We start from the raw sequence: 16046 nt of genomic DNA on the forward strand, positions 1-16046 counted from the left end.
TGCCTTTTAAATGATTACACTTCAGTGTCGGCTGGTGAAGCAGCATTCATTTTTCCCTCGAATTAGTGCAATTGACCAAGCATAGAAAAGAAGCTCTAGGTTATGTTTGGTATTTCAGGAGGATGTACACTAAGAAATCTTTTAAAATAGTAGGTTGAAATGATGTATTTGATAGCACAATATTGGTAAACAATTGTGTAAAAACCATAAAATTTACATTGAACTCTGTAGTGTAACACGTGAACGAAATTCCAGTAGATGTCACATCACCAACAGTAAACAAGAGTATTTTACAACATTGCCATGATGCTTGCATCCACAATATGCTAGCAATGCCACTATAAAATATGTTCATGTTGCTGTACCCAGTATATACGCCATCATTGTCACTGTAATCACTTTGATGTTGTACCCACAAAAAAAGACATTCATTTTCTTAGTAAAATATTTTCATGATACTGTGTTCACAATAAAAGTCAGAAGCTTTGGAACTGTAAATTGATTGTGATTCTGAGCACATTGATAGTGTGCTCAGAATGTATGCCAGCATTCTGACTGTAAATCAAATGTTCGAGCATTAAGGCATCTTTTCAAGTTTCGCTGAAGCCTTGAAAACTGCTGTGAGGCAGGGCGTTATCTGGGTAGCTGGCATCGTGATAGCTGGCATGTGCTATAAAATGTGTGCCGGCATTTATACTGTAAATCAAACCAGAACAGATATAGCTGAATACCATGGTCATAGACCACCTGACAACATACCTTCTTAACATTAAAAAACAAACACCCTAATTTTGCACTAAATGCAAATTGCATGCAGAGGACCACCAACATTAGCGCTTACATTCTGTGGGGTCCCCTGGATGCAATTTTACACACGCACGAGTTGGTGGAAAGAGTAAAAGTGAGACAAACTTGTTTTTGATCTTTCATTTTCCCAATCCTTCTCATGAAAAACAATAAGCTTTGCATGTGGTGTTTACTAATTTATTTCTATGAAATCCACCTGATTTTGACAAGCTGAAAAACCAAGGCAGATCCCATAAATATTTATTTATTGTATACCTGCATGAAAACCTCACAAGGTCATCACGGCAGAGATTCTATCTCTGATCCAAGCCCCCATTCGCCTCATCACTGCTTCAAAATAAGGCAGTGGGCCTCATTACAACCCAGGCGGTAAGTTCCCTACTTTACCACCATGGAGTAAACTCTGTTTACACCATGGTGGATGGCGGATTTACCGCCCCATTCCAAGGTGAGTGGGGCGGTAAATCCCCATTCCCCATTTACCCTTCCCCATTCCCATTTTTGCCCCATAGGGCATAATGGGAGTGGGGAAGGCGCTAATTACGGCACCGTAAATTACGGTGCCGTAGTTAGCATCAAGGCGGGTTAGCGGCTTGCATTTTAACGCCTGCTAAAAGCAGGCGTTAAAATGATAATCTGGCGTTAAGGGTTAACGGCGCCGACGGCGCCGTTAAACCCTTAACGCCTGGGTTGTAATGAGGCCCAGTGTGTCAGATGGAGGCGGAAAATCATTACACCTCACATTTCTCCCTGCATTTAATGCCACCCCATTAAAATTATTGTTTTGGATTGTCATTTTTGTTGTGTCTGTCACACTCTGAAAAATAATACTAATTAATAACAATCCAATATCAGTAGGAAACTCACAGCATCAGTGGTTGAGCAGCAAATAGTTTGTATACACACATTTATATAACCCTACAGTGAATATATTTGGAAAGCGTGGCATAATGTTTATGGCTTGGGTGCACAACATATGGCCTGTGGGCCATATGCAGCCCGCCCTATTGTGCTTTGCGGCATAATGGAGTGCGGCCCACTTGAAGCAACGGAAAACAAAGCAGGCCGTTCTTCATTACGAAAGTCTTTAAAGCCTGAGACATTGCTGGCAGAGGCGCCCCTAGAAGGGGGTAATTGCCCCTCCAATTGACTGCTTTGCCCCCCTAATTGATGGCCTGCCCCCCTTCCAGCAAAGAACTCTTTGCAGAAGCCTTAACGGTGCTCCTTTGCCCAGCAGTCATTTGCGTGTTAGCAGGTTCCATTTGCACAGCCTGTGTTTTTTCTTCTGGCCTGAAAGGCACACCACAGGAAGCAATAGGCCATGAATATCACTGGGGTAGGGCCATCACCGATAAAAGCAGGCTACCTGCATGGTAGGCACACAATTGTTTTCCAAATATGCAGCTTACACTTGTCTAGGGGAAAAAAAAACAAAGACATTTCCAAACTGAAACATGCTTCTTGAACTTACATTCATTAGTTTTCTTTGAAATGTGTTTATTTTTTTGTCGGACAGCCACACACATAGCCTGTGATTTTTGTGTCCATTCCTTTGTGTTTTTTACAGGGTATATTTCTAAAGCTGTTGCATGCAAACTGCTTAATCACAAATAAATGCTTCTATTGCACAGCCGTTATCAGGAAATTAAACTGTCGGTTCATGGGTGCAACCTTTGATTTTCACTATAGGGGCACACATACCCCCGCCCCCTCACCCTGAATATAAGCAAGCTGCCAGCCCAACATATTCCCTGGCCAAACACATTTTATTGCCCTTCTGTCTATAAGGAATTGCAAAAGTCATAAGATTTGCAGCCAGTTTTAATTTTTTTAAATATGTAACATCTTAGCAACAGTCACTCAACCTGCTGAGCAACCCTGGTAGCCTTCTACTGTAGGGCATGTCTATGAGTCCATTGATGTGTTCAAAATCACTGTATTACCAACAGTGCAGTTTGTGTACATGACTTCAAAGTCAACAGCATGTCATCTCAAGCTACACTGTCCCTTTCCATACCGCCAAACTATAAGTATGCTGGTAGGGGCAATGAACTCCTGGCAGGCCTGACCTACTGGGAGTTCTGACCCCTACCGGCATGTTTTTCACTGAAGCACCGACACCGTCAACAACAGTGCTGGTGTTTCAGTGTCCCCGTTCCCATGGAGTCCTATAGTACTCCATGGGAATGGAGATTTACCATACTGCCGCTACTTGTGATATCCCGTAGCACTGGGATGTCAGGCGGCGGTAACAGTGTTACGGGGTTGCCGGTAACACGCTGCCTATTGGCGGGTTTTATCTGCATCCTCGTAATGAGGCCGACTGACCCTCTGCATACATTCTTTGATGGTGTACCAGTGGTGGCTTCTTCATAATGTGCAAGGTTGCACCAACCCACAAGGACCCTCACCCATAATGAAGGAGCCAGTCCATTGTACACACTCAGAACTCACTCAGCTGCTATATGCAGCTTAGCGATCACTCTTGCTGGAACTGTCAAAGAGAAACACAGTTTCCGTTTGGCAGTTTTGTTCCTCAGCCTCGCATATCCAATGAGCCATGCAAAGCCAGGGGCGTTTTGCTTCCCCAACCGTGCGTGGCCCATTGGGGATGCTGGCTGGCTGAGGAACTGCATGTTTATATGTGTGAGGGAGGTGCTCTTGCGCCTCCTCCCACATACAAACAGAGGGGGCTCTTCGTCATCAGCGCTCCAACTTTTGCATGCATGTGCACGAACCAGGAAGCACTCTGCTTTCTGTTCATGCTACACAGGAGCTGTAGCGCTGGGAGGAAATATCAGGGCAGAAGGTACTTTAATTTAAATACGTGTATGTCGGTGTTTATGCTTGTGTTTTAAAAATGTTCTCAGAGAGCTGGAGAGGAAGCCCACCTAACACCTATTGTTTGGTTCAGGCTGCCTTGCTACGCTCCATCACACTAGCATATTTGGGGGAAATATTTATACCCCTCCAATTACAAAATCTGATGTGCCACCCCCAACCCACCTTCTATTTGCGCCCCCCCCTGGTTTGCAACCAAAATACTAATTTCTAGTGATGCCACAGATTGCTGTTCCTCCATTGTCACCACATATGCACTACATGGCTGTATGTCTAATGCTTCAGGTAATGCGTGTGCTCAGCCAATAGAGGAACAGAAATGTGAGAACCACCACTGGGATTGAGTAAATGGGCTCTTCCTGACTTACTGTTGATGGAACGGGAGACCCTCACATGTCTCACCTCGCCCCCGTGACCTGCCTTGCCCCCATGGCATGCTTTGCCACATGACCTGCTTTCCCTGTCTGCACACACATGCCTATCGCCATGACTGACCTTGCCTGCCCCCACCTGCCCATCGTCACTAGATTTAATCTCTGAAAGTAAGCTTGTAGCTGAAACTGGAGGGTTGGGAGTAGAGAGAGGAGCTTACGCTGTGCTCCACAGTGTCACCATGCTCACTTCTTTTTGAGCATCCCGGGAGGTGGGAGGGAGGCGGATGGTTGTAAAATAATATAGCTCTTTACTGAGTGCCACAGTGTACGGTCAAGTCAAAGTGCTAGATGTCGGATAATGCTTTTACCAATTCAGTTTTATAGAATTCTTAATGGATTAGACCAATTTATAAACTTTAATAGTATTTATTAAACTGTGCCAAAGGATCTCCATATTTTTTGAGATTGAAGTTCACTGTGCTGGTAGCTTTTGCATATTTTCCAATCATATAAATACTGTGATCTTCATCGTTGGCCGCAAGGACAATAACTAGGGGTGGGAAAGTTGTTTTTATGATCAAATTGCATAGCACTCTACAAAGGTCTCAAAGAACATGGAGCCAGGTAACTAAGCACACACAGGCAAAGCACCTCACAATCACACACAATCCTAAAATAGCCAATCTCCAACCATACTCGCCGTTTCACACCAAAGAGCTGAAAGCAGAGTAAAAGGTGTCTGTGATTATTGGATACCTTCTGGAGCGGTCCGTCTTTGGCCAGCAAATGCATGTTTAAAGTGACAGCCATTTGTGAATACTGAAGCCTCCATAGAGAATATGTGCATACCACCAGCCCCACCTCAGGACTTCATTCTGTGGCAAACACTCTGACTAAGATAAAGCAATTAAGAGTGGGGGGGTGGTTAATAGCTGCAGAGTATCACCAAACAGGTTAATTCTCCCCTGCACAAAAGAGCAAAGAAAAGAAGCCAGTGGGGGTGGTCAAAACCTAAATGACCACTCATAATGTAGTTGGCCAAGTCATAGAGGGCCCCCCAATGTATGGGGTCCATTTCAATTGCAAGAGTTGGAAGGCCCAAATACAGAGCCTCACACTCACCCCTTCCCTCCAAGGCTTGCGGTCTGCACAGCTCTTGTTCACGTGTGGGACAACTGGCTTGCTGTGTCGTGTGCGTGCTGCTGGCCTGCCAGGGAGTGTCTGTGCTCACACTGTGCATGAAAACTTTAAGCTCAGTGTTAGGAAAGATTTCGTAATTGTGGGTAATTTTCCTTCAATGTGGCAACCCCTAAACATTTTGCTGTTGTTTTCACCATGATCTAGACTTTGCCAGAGAAGTGCAGCCTTCTGCTGCACTCCTCTGGGCTTTCGCTCCATTCTTACAGGGAAACTGACATGCCCTTAAGACAAAACGCTGTTTTCCGTAGTTTCTTTATCATGTTGCGGCTTTCGTGCAACATGACACAAGAGGGCACTGTAAGCTACGTTACGGCTCTCTTGGGTCTCTAGCCTTCTACAGGCCCTAGATACTCTTTTTGGATTGTAACTGATCGGTGCAAGTGAATCACGGACGGGAATGGTGGCAGCGATCGTTTCTTGTGTTTTGAGCTCCTTTTGGCGTTTTAAGCGCGTTTCTTGCGCTTAGCCCAAAATGGGGGCCTGGCTCCCAAAATGGCCAGACCACGAGGCTCCTTTGTCCTGTCCGCTGACCGTCTTGCTCCCTTCACCTTCCCCAGGTCGAGCCGACCGGGGGGCCTTCCTTATTTGGGCATGTACTTTCCCGCGAAACACAGATGCTTTTGCAGGCTTCTACAGGCCTTGTGTGTGCCTCCAGGATGTGGGCTGGGATGTCTGGTCCCAATACACATCCTGGGTGCCAGAGAGTCTAGGGTGGTGTGAATGCCTGGGACCACCGTGGTCCGTGATAGGTCCATATATGGTGTGAGTGTTGATGAGCGGATCTCCCATTGGGTCCCCTCCGTTTTGGCGCGAAGGGAACCGTGGATAAGAGGGGGCTGGAAACGCCACTACCATGTCGATCTCCTGAGTTCTCACGAACGAAGGAATACAGGAGCCAAGTATCCTGCAACCAGGAGGCTGAACCGAGGAATCGCTGGTGACCCGCTGAAGGACTGCTCCTCTGCACTGCTGTCGCCTTGTGAAACCCTTTTTACCTCCGATCGAACCAGAAGGCCTGTACTGGTACTTCGACCCTTGGAATAGCGGGAACAGCTATTCTCGGCATCTTCACCATCTCCTGCACGTAAGCCTTCGGAAGTGTCTCTGGGCCATCCAGCAGACTGACCAGCCTACACAGGAGTCTTGCTCTGTAACCGCCGCCAGGTTGTGTTGTATTTCTAGTCCTTGTCACTCTCACACGATTCGTACACTTGGCGTTCCCAGGTCTGAAGTGAGTAGTGTACATTTGGCTGAGATACACACGGCCGCTCCGTTGCCCTGCTGTAGGAACAAACTGTGCGGGTTCACTTCATTTGGGACATCTTTAACTCAACTCTGCTGCTGCAGAATCTACACGACGACGAGACGTCCCCTGCTCTCCTGAACCTGCCAGCACTGAAACTGACGCGGAGAAGCCTGGGTCTGCTTGCATCGGGGACCAGTGAGTAGCATAGCTAGGAACTGGTCACCCTCCTGCAGGAGCCCATAGCTTTTCCCCGCTGTGTCAAAACAGCACACCTTTCTGTACTCGCGCTCTGCTTCTGTCCACAGTGGAGGCTGCGCTTGAGTCGTGGAACTCTGTTCTTCTTCATTTGTGCACTAAACTGAACTGCCTGATTCCCTCGAAGAGACTCCCCTTTTTGCCCGTTGGCACTAGCGTGTGCAGGTACTTTTGAGCACAAGGCTCCACTCTTCGTAGGGCTCAGACTTCCTTTTAGTTAGGTGCCTCTGAAGGCGGACTGGGTCTAAGCATTATTTCGCACTGCCTGTTTTCCTTCCCTTCTAGGTGGACTACACATTTCGTGCATCTAACGCTTTAGACTCATTTGTATTTGTATATATATTGGCCCTCATTACGACCCTGGCGGAGAGGGGTTTACGCCAGCGTAATGCATGGCGTACCTCTCCGCCAGATTACGGCTTTCCGTAGCGCCATGGTGATTTTTACGCCCGGATTTTCCGGCCGGAAAAATCCATGGCGCTACGGGACCTCTTGTTAATTACGCCACCGTAATCTACGGTGGCGTAATTAACGCCTTCCCCACTCCCATTATACCCTATGGGGCAAAAATGGGAATGGGGAAGGTTAAATGGGGATTGGGGACTAACCGCCCCGCCAAGGTCGGAATGGGGCGGTGAGTCCGCCAACCCCCATGGCGGAGTTGGCAGCTCTGCGCCATGGACCATGGTGCAAATTGCACCATGGTCCTCCGCCAGGGTCGTAATGAGGCCCATTGTATTGGTTTGGTATGTGTTGGTTTACTAGAGTTGTATTGTGATTTCTCGCTACGGTCATTATTGCAAAGGCCTTGGAATAAATGTGTATATATTTTTTATATAACACCTGTTTGGAGTAGTTTGTAAGTGTCCTTGCTTTCTGTGCTCATTGCGGGCTTTCAGTCACCCTCACCCCTCTTGAGACCTAGTCTTGACCGCCGCGATCGCTACCCTGATTGGTCTGGCTTGTCCAGAGGTTACCCTGTTCCAAGTAATTAGGTTGGCCTTCTGAACTTCTGCGCCGCCAGGACAGAGTTCAGAAATCCGTCTTAACACTCAGTAACAACACAGTTTTTCTTCTGGGTTGAGTACACAATTTTACCAACACCAGTGCTGTAAAGCATGGTAATAAGCAGTATAGAAAACAAACTATATCAATTACATTTCCTTTCCGCGGCCTGTACACACAACCTTTGTATGCTGCTTCAGAACAAAGTATTGGAAAGAGAGCATTCATTAATTGCCCTGGTGACAAAGCAATGTTGACAGTGATTATTGAAGTCTTTTGGGGCAGTACTTCTAATTACAGAGGTGTTCTGTGGTGGCATGTGGAGGATGCAAATTTAAAGTGTTTTCTTTAAATGTGATGGTGTCTTATGATGCTGGTTGCTTCCCAGTATGCCCATACTACAATTTTGTAAAGTGCAATGGGTTGCAGGCTGCATTCTCGTCTAAGATCCAGAGGCAAAGCTTCCTCATGTAGTTATTAATATGGGCAGATCACTTGTCAGCCACATCTGCACAGTCCTTTCACCTTTAGGACAGCTAGTTCTGTTAGGTTATTGCTGCTGAGGGTCCAGAAATGATTAGGTTCTCACACTATGCATAACATGTTGATGAAGCCCAGGGGCAAATCAGTTTTTCTTCTGGCTTGGTAATTATTTGTACTAACACCAGTGCTGTGAAGTGTGTTAATAAGCACTAGAACAACTGTACAGGTTAATAAATGTGCTGCAGAATTGAAAGCACAAATAGCAATAAACACAAGAAGAAGTACACCTCAAAATGCCTGTTTGTTCCCCCACATGCTTACTCAAAATGTCTGAGGGGCGGGGGTTGTAAATTCACCACATGCTCCTCCCAGCTACCTCATACAAACAATCCAGCCCACTGTAGACAGCTTTTAAGGTACATTGGGCCCTCTGGCAAAACTAGTGTGCACCCCTGGTTTATGGAATGTGAACAAGAATTGGAATCAGTAACGTTTTGCCAAGATTGCTCCTTTGAAAGTATGTATTTCTTGACGGATTGTTCTTTGCACCACTTTATGCGAATATTTTGAATGGCTTTTAAGAGGAGGAGCAAACATAGTAGACTATCATAATTATGCAACAAAATCTGATTTGGTTGGGATTTCTCGAAGTCTTTGTTTTGTTTTGGCTCATAAAAGAGATGGTAGACAACCGTATGAGTAGAAATGAATGTTTTGAGCATACATAGTATTAACAGTGTTTTCTTTAATAGTTTTCGTTTGTACCAGTGGCCGATGCACAGTATTATTGAAATTCTGGTCAAACTAATTTAATTTAAACCAACCATTTCTGCCTGAAAACCTGCTCTCTGAAAGATAATGGTTTAATTGATGCTATTAAGCTGCACCTACTGTAATATAACCTTCCTGGTCAAGTATTGCATTTCAGCCAGTTGATTTATAAACAAGTGCAAAACTATTGGTTTCAGATTATAGTTCCTCTTCCATCAATTTGGAATGCACGTGATGGAGCTTCAAGACGAACTGCACAGAACAAAGAACGCACAAAATGTCCGCTGTTCGCCACAATTATTATTCTATTTTCTTTGTAAAGACAAGTGGTATGCCATTTGTCTTTAAATACGGAACATCAGCAAGTAAGTGCTGAGAACATGTCCTCGTTTATAGAGACGAAAGCATTGTTTATTTAATCTTTCCCTAGGAAAGTTCATCGTGCCCCTACTGCATTACTTTGGCAGCTGAACAGAAAGATGTATTCCACAGAGCTTTGGGTGAATCCAGAGCTAAGCAAACAACTCGGGCTTCAGTGAGATGAAGAACAAAAGGTATGATCTTATCAAAGCAAATAAAAGCCTGTCATGGGAGTTCATCCAAGCAAAAACTTAAAGTACTTTATCAATAAATGAAAGTTCATCGATGACACAATCAAAACATGAATCTACACAACTGATACAGACACACAGACCAATTCACTAAAACCTGATGGGTAAAACATGCAAATACAGAAATGTATATCACAGATGCAGAAAGCATGACAACAAGGTGTATGTATTGTATTCTATATTTTAAAGTAAAACATGAAGTAGGTCTAGGGCACATCCAAACCCAGTACACATACGGATTTTAGAGTAAATAAACCAATTTTTAACCTGAAATACTGCTTGGGTAAGTGAAATAATAAGGTATATGTACGATTCAGGATTTAAGCCATTTGGAAATCTTTAATCAATGCTTCAATCTACAATATCCTATTGCTATTATTTTCTAAGGATGTCTGTGCATTGGGGACTGGGTAAATGCAAACTGTCTCCATTCAGAACCTCCCCTATGAAATTCAGTGAGTCTGGCACAATGACAGATGCCACAGCTATTTCATGCTCACATCCAGATTCTGGGCATGTCTGAATGTGTATATATGGTTCATGATTACACATGTTTTAATGTTATGTTGAGTGTTGTGAGAAATGAACACCAAGCCCAGTGTGCATTCTGTAGTGAGTGATACAAGCAAACCAGCATTTTTTCACAGATGTAATTTGTGAAATGTAAAGTTTAGTTTTCTTTCTTACATTTCCAAAATACTCTTTGATTTAATGCAAAGCAGCTAGAGACCATAATCGGTGCTATTTATACCCCCCAACCTCCTTTTGATAGGGATATTTTTTTATCATCTTGAAATGATAAACCTCTATCAGAAAATCATGTTTATGCTTATTTTTGATTTTGATAATGTGCTTGGTAAGACATGTGCAATGTTCTTAATATTACTATGATATATACTGAAAGTGATAATTAGAAATTAACATTACAACATTTCTAAAAGGGCCAGTTTACAATATTAGTGCAATTATTAAATAATTTTCTTTTTTTATTAATGTCCATCCTTGTTTGAAAAGGATGCACTTTGATTAAAACAAATAATCTGTTTCTTCTGTGCGTATCAGTAGAATGTTTCATTTTGTGTTCTAGCCATTTATTGCTTGGCTGTGCTGCTGAATCTGCTCATTTGTTCCAGTGTGCAAAAACACTAATCACAACAAAACAGTAAATAACACATTCAAATGTTTCTGGTTGTGCTGCTGTCATCAACGCCTTTTATGGATTTAGCAAAAATAAACCAGAGAGAGAGAGAGAGAGAGAGAGAGAGAGAGAGAGAGAGAGGGAGAGAGAGAGGGAGAATAGTAGTTTGTATGCCAGGTACAGTTAGTACTAAATGATACTAGAATGTATATAACACATGCTGGACACCTTAGGTAGCAAATCAGCTTTTTTCCATAATACACATCACAGGAATATATAGGTACAATTACAAACAAGGAAGCACAACAGGACAAATATAATAAACAATGATTGTATGTTTTACATTACTTACAATAAAACGTGATACGTTGAGACATAATATGTTCTTTTTAACCATATTCAATCTTGAATTAAGGGTACAGGATGTTATCTAGTGTAGCTTGCAGGTGAAGGTGATTGTATTTGTTCTTTTGATTCGAAAATAAAAGCAATAATAGTAATGGATTATTATTTTGTCTTGTAAAGAATAGTTAAAAAGCAATAGTAGTACAATATTATATTTATTGTGATGATTTGTGGAAGCAGGCACTATGTGCAATTTGCAATATCAGAAATATGGGAATAGGGGCACGTCTCTGCTTATAGAAACACCCAAATTGTTGGCTTGGCAAATGCTTGTCTTATGTAAAATGAAAATCTAAGAACTGACATTAATATGTAGTTTTATTAGAGGATAATGGCGATAATTTAATACTGATACTTCCTCATGGTAAATTGAAATGTGCATATTTGGATGACTGTCTAAATGGGGAAACAAAGAACCAATCTTGTCTATTTAACAAACTCAAAGCATACAATAGTGCTTTATGTGCAGTTCTTTTAAACAAATATTGTATTCCTTACTGTGAATAAATGTGTACAAAAACACATTTCATAAAGTCTATGGGCCTCATTATAAGTCAGGCGGTAAGGGTTAACGGTGCCGGTAAAGGTTCTGGCGCCGTCAACCCCGTACCACCTGATTACGAGGTCCCCTCGCGGGACCCGCTTTCCACGTCTGGTTTTACCAGACATGCAGAGCGGGTCCCGCGAGGGCAAAAGGGAGCAAACAACGGGCTGCTCGTAATCGGCCGTTTGTTTGCTCCCTCTCCCATTCCCATTCAGCCCTATGGGGGCTGAAATGGGAATGGGGAAGGTCCGGGCCGGGTTCCTGAAGGGAGGAATTACCGGGCCCTCCGAACTCGGAATGGCCCGGTAATTCCCCATTCTGGGAACCCAGACCCGGACCCGTTTTTGGCAGCAGCCATGACGCCAAAGTCGTAATGATGGCCTATATGTTTTGACCATGAATGTATAATATAAACATCACAAATTGTACAGAGAAATTATCCAAAAAGGGTATTGGAAGCAGAACTCAAAAAAGGTGTCAGTTATAAATAGGTTTGACTTACTTGTTGATTGGGCCTGTGATAAAAACAAAAATTGTAAAAGATTTATAACACTTTTTAAACATCATGAATTAAGACTGTGCAGAGAATACTCGAAAACCCTTGGTAAGATGTCTTTGATATGAACAAAGATGACGAAGCCAACTGTGACCACAATCATTCTACAATGTGATCTTTTGGATTTGTGTAAGAATACAGGAGTAGTTTGGTTTCTCCTTCCTGACATGCAGTCCTCCCACCATGTTTTGATTGGCTCTTACATGTTACTGTCAGACCCACCCTAAATGGCAAGTAGTCTCTGCTGTATAGTCTAACATTACCTCCTTTCGCTCCTCTTAGCCCCAGTCCCATTATTCATCTCAACAGGGATTTTATGACGCTGTATAGTTTTTACACTCGTTATTTGCTTATTGACACCACGCAGACCGGTGAGAACTGATGAAGAGCCTTATTGACACCACGCAGACCGGTGAGAACTGATGAAGAGCCTTATTGACACCACGCAGACCGGTGAGAACTGATGAAGAGCCGTGCTTTTGTAGAGAAAAACAACAGAGGGCACATATACTGATGATGCAGCCTTTGTATTTGTTTCTAGAAAAGTCACCTTAACAGTCTCGGCAAAATGTCTTTTTATATTAAGACGAACCTCATTCATGGCAATGGGGGTCATTACGAGTGAGGCGGTAAGGGGTTAACATTGCCGGTAAAGGTGCCGGAGCCGTCAACCCCTTACCGCCTCATTACGAGTCTGCTTGCGGGAACCCACTAAGGACGCCTGGTTTTACCAGGTGACCTTAGCGAGTCCCGCGAGCAGACCAGGGTGCTAACAACAGGCCTGTTATTAACAGGCCCGTTGTGAGCACCCTCCCCATTCCCATTGAGCCCTATGGGGGCTCAAATGAGAATGTGGATGTTTAGGGTGTGGGGTCCCTGAATGGGGAATTACCGGGCCCTCCAAGGTTGGAATGGCCCGGTAATTCCTCATTCAAGGACCCCAGACCCGGTACCTGGTAAGGGGTTAGCCATGCCGTTAATAGCGTTATGGTTACCTCCTACTGTGTAATGACCCCCAATGAGTGAAGTGTTAATGAGTGAAACTGGCACATCTTTCGAAAAATGCATTTCCATTTAATTGATCCAGTAAATATAAAGCAAGGACCTGTGTTTTGAGACAGTGTTCAGTATTAATAAACGCTATTAATTATAAAGAATAAAGCAGCCATGCCTTTTCAAAATGTGTTTCCTTGACTGTAATCAAGTCCTGTGCATTCTGCAGCGGCTTTATGGCTTAGAAAGAGATAATGCAGCGCCGGAAGGAGTCTCTACAGGGCATCTCTTAAGTAGGGAAAATACACAAGTGTTTGTTATCCCACGTATTTGTTGGGCATTCATCATGTTTTAACTGTTACCATAATATGATCAATATGTCAGCAATGCACAGGCAGCTCATAGCACTGAATACACATGCACGCATATACACAAAAATATGCACACACACAGACACACACACAGCCTTTGATCCGTCAAGGGGACACACAAGGCAGATGATCTTAGCAAGAAAAGTCTGCACAAGATCACACAGCAGGTGCATATGTATCAAACGCCATGCACACAGGAACCACGATACATGCAGGCTAACATCCAGATTGTCAAGTAGAAGGTGAGGGGGTGTGGGGTGTTACATATTACAAGTAAAATATAATCATTGCTGTTACAGGTTCTGTAAGAACTAGGCCCACTTAATGGACAGGCAAAGACACGGTCTGAGAGTTGACACAATTGATGGTATTATATAATCCAACTTAGAAACAATACTCCCAAAGACAAGAAACACCACCTGCGATACTATCAATGCATAAAAACCCTACTGATGAAATAAGCACGCCGAAAGGCTACAACAGTAAATAATGGATAACTTAATACATAAGAGCCTTGGCAAGGGTAACGTAGGAAAAGTGGTTACAGGCTAGAGCGTGTAAAACATAAGTATTCACACAGAGGCAGGAAAAACCCCAGAGCCCACATAGCAATCAATATGGAACCAAGGGAGAAGAGCAAGGGGAAACCAGGAGCAGGCTCCAAGAGGGAGTCAAGGAACTAGGACAAGTCCTGTGACCCCCACACACCTCATGGGGAATAAAAGTAAGAAGCAAGGGGACATTCTGCAAAAGAAGTGTCTCAAGGATAAAGGATATACTGCAGAATATAACAAGATCAAGGAACTAAAGAACACAGACAAAGGGCCACATTACAAGCTAAGTGGTCCGGAAATAAAGGTGCAGGTAGCAATGTACCAGCACCCTTTCCGGACTGCCAAACTAAGAGTCTGCTGGTAGGGACACGGAACTCAGGGCAGCCGTAACCTGCCAGGAGTTTGGCCCCTACCGGCAGGCTTTTCACTGAAGCACTGTTACTAATGGTGCCAGTGCTTCAGGTTTCCCATTCCGATGGAGTCCTATGCGACTCCATGGGAATGGAAAATAACCGTTCTGCCGCCTATGATATCCCCATAGCACCAGGATGTCAGGCGGCGGAAACAGTGTTACAGGGTTATAAGTTATAAGTATTTATTTTCTGTAGACTAGTTGCATGTCTACCAGAAACCTCTAGTGGTTTTGAATGATGCTTCCACATTTAATCCACATTTAATAGAATATTTATTGCAATCTAGGTGCAATGAAGAGGATATTTTACCTGCAAACCAAAAGATACTGTGATTATGAGCCAGCATTTTAGACCAACAGTTTAATTTTAATGGAAGGAGAATTATAAAGGTGGTGTGGCTTACATTAACACATAGCAGCAGGATGGGGGGCCACTGGGACCTAGTGTTTGATCTGCTGTTGTCATTAGAAGTTGATTCTTGTCTTTGTTCAGGGCATAGTCAAAAGCAAGCGCCAAGCCTTTATATAAATTCATTTATTTTCATTTTTGGCCTAAAATTGCCTCGTTTCAGTAAGATTTCTTAGGCTGCAACAGCACTTCAATGCAGAAGGAAGCTGATATGATTAGTGCCTATGAAGGTATAGCAAATGAATTAATAATCACAGTGTTTTTGCTGATGTAAATAGCTGTCACATTAACATTCAGAAATTGATCTAAGTCTCTATTAATTCCTGAGGCAGGAATAACGCAAGTAAGAAAGATGCTTCCTTGAACCCCAGCGCAATGCTCTTATGGAGCTTCTGTTCTCAGAAAGCCTTTCCACACATTACAGTGTTTCTATAATGCAATCACAGTTTCAAATAAACACTTGTGTTTTGCAGACAAAAAGGTAGCATTTGGAGAAGGTGGGTGTCCATCTTTCGGACTAGAAGCAAACTGTCACACCTCAGCAGCACATTCGTATCATTAATCCAATGGGATGGGTATACTGTGTTTGAAAGCAAATAGGCCTCCTTACGAGTACAGCAGTGCGACAAAAAGCAGCAGTAAAATGTTGATAATTCCATTAATGCCACTTTATAGGACATTAGTGCATCACTATACTACATGTTTTGGTGGTAGGGTGGAGGATTTGCAAAACAAAAGAGGTGATGGCTGGAAAGTCTGGAATTAATCCGAACATCTGGCATTGCTCTGGAAAACCCTCCAGACCATCGTTCTTTGCCTGCCAAGTCATTACAAAAGGGGAAATACCATATGCAACTCAGGCTTGGTGCCACCCCAAAGGGGGAAGTCCAGCCCAAACTGCGTGGCCACATCCCTTCTGCATGAGACCACATGCATCCCCAAACATGTTGGGCCTCATCAGTGAGGAGTAGCTTGGCTCTCTAGGCCCAGCAGGCACAGGACCCTTGTCTGGGCATACCCGTCCCACTCAGGGTGACTTAAGCAAAACAGAAGAGATGATGACTGGAAGGT

This window comes from Ambystoma mexicanum, chromosome 10, assembly GCF_040938575.1.
Source record: "Ambystoma mexicanum isolate Mex_15411 chromosome 10, UKY_AmexF1_1, whole genome shotgun sequence".
Lineage (NCBI taxonomy): Eukaryota > Metazoa > Chordata > Amphibia > Caudata > Ambystomatidae > Ambystoma > Ambystoma mexicanum.